This window comes from Thalia democratica, unplaced genomic scaffold (genome assembly GCF_965202585.1).
Source record: "Thalia democratica unplaced genomic scaffold, ktThaDemo2.hap1.1 HAP1_SCAFFOLD_366, whole genome shotgun sequence".
In the NCBI taxonomy this organism is placed as follows: Eukaryota; Metazoa; Chordata; class Thaliacea; order Salpida; family Salpidae; genus Thalia; species Thalia democratica.
In genome coordinates this window covers 54,377-56,577 of record NW_028139442.1, presented here as the reverse complement: position 1 = coordinate 56,577, position 2,201 = coordinate 54,377, and positions in this window count along the sequence as shown.

The window sequence follows — 2,201 nt, the reverse complement described above, 5'->3', positions numbered from 1 at the left end:
AAAAACATACATAGGAAACAACATTTTTGATTTTGATCGGTTTTTTTGAAAGATGTGTACAAAAAAATTTAAAACTAAGTAAACATTTTGTAAACTATTTAGAGTATGTATGTTTAGTATTTGTTAAAAATGGTTATAACTGTAAGTATTTTTATTTTATAAGTTTGTTTTGTTTAATTTTGTTTACTAAATTATTCAAAAGATTTTAAATCAATTTATTATAAATCAAAATTGAGGTTAAACAAGGTTAACTTTATTTCCAAATTTAAATTCTTTATTAAAATCTTAAGTTACTCACATATTCCAAAAAAAGTATTTACCTATCATTACACGCAAAGATAATAACTATACCAGAATACGAAGTTTCAGAAAAAATCTTTTAATTAAGAAAAATTAATTTCAGACTGTGTCATACAAAAATAACGATTTTAACTTTTTTAAACCTTCCATTTCATATTTCATTGAAATAAATTCAACTATTATTCAGTAAAATCCGCATAAAATGTAAAACTTTTTTTTAAATATTGTAAGCCATTTTTTTTTCATTTTACGATTTGTTTAGTTGGGTTTTAAAAACGAGGTTTTAATTAATAGTTTAAGTTGAGCACAATAATAAAACTAGAAATACTTATATAGACTTTCTAGAAATATCCCAGAAAGATATTGAAACTAATGCTTATCATTAAAAAAATTTCAAAGTGATTTTCTAAAACTTACTTTATTTTGGTAAAAAGCTATAGTCATTTTTTGCTTTCACAAATTTACAAACACTATTTTTATCATTGCTTAATTTTTATATTTTTAGACTTTTTTTAATTTTTTGGCTGTTTGATAAAAAAAAAATTAAGTAACATAAACACAAAATATTTTAAAGGTATATTTGGTTTAGTAGAAACATAAATTTTAATCGTAAATAAGTTGTCGTTTAATAAAAAGTGGTCTGTTTAAACCTAATACTTTATTTTAAATGTTAAAGATTTGAGGATTTTTAAACAACTGTAGTTTTGTAAAGTTAAAATTTCACAGTTTAACTTGAGCTCATGTATCTATTTTAAGTATTTTTTAATCTCTTTATTTACATGGAATTCTGTATTTTTTTTTTTGTTGAAATTAAACTGTAATAATTTATTAAAAAATAATGTTTGAAAAAAGGATTACTTCTAATTAATTTTTGTGTACAGACACATTATCTTAAAGCAGTCTAACAAAATCTAGTTTTTAGTTCTAACGCTTACATAAAAACATATTTAGGTATGAGAAAAATTGTTAAGTATAGTAATTACTTTTTCATTTAATTAGTTTATTATCATAAATCAATTTAAAGCTGGGTTTTCTAAAGTGGGCAAAGTTGAAAACAAACACTTTAAATATTTTTTTGATTAAAGCACGTGAAAAAAAGAAGCAAAAAGAAACTAAAGCACGTGGTAATACTTGGTAAAGTTCGAACTGAAGTTTTAGTTCCAAAGTATTTTAAATTGCGCACATGCTGACAACTTGTATTTTATGCACGAAGTAATAAAATACTTTTAAGTACTAAAAAATATACATACTAAATGTTTTATTGTCAACTTTAAAGCTCCTAAGTAATTTGTATTTTAGAAGTAAAAAATACTTTTTATTTATATAGAGTTTACTTTTTGTATTTTTTTTTATATTTATTTAAATATTTTAAATAATTTAAATGTTGAAACCTCAAACTACAATACAATACAAAAACATTTACCTTGATTATTTAATCTATCTTTACCGCTAATTAATCATAAAGTTTTATTATTATAATTTAAATTAATTTTGAGGAAAACTAAGTAATGTTTTATAATTAAAAAGGTTTGAACTTAAAATAAAAGTAAATATTAATCATTTTTTTACATAAACTAAACAAGCTTTATTACTTATATGCAGTGCATAACTTTTATGTAAAATTTTGTTTACTGCATATTTTATAGACATTAAAAATTCCCTCAACTTTGCATTTAGTTTCGAAAATAAAAAAAAAAGTTTTGTATAACAGACACTTTATAAAAACTTTCTAAATAATTATATTCAGTTACAAAGTAAAAAAAAACGTAGTTTTCAGTTTTAATCAAACAATAATTCTCAGTCTAATCACTTACGTATATTATGTTACTATACTTGTTAAATAACTAACTTAAAAAAAAAAGTTTTACTTCAGAAACATTTGAATTAAAACTAATAACTAC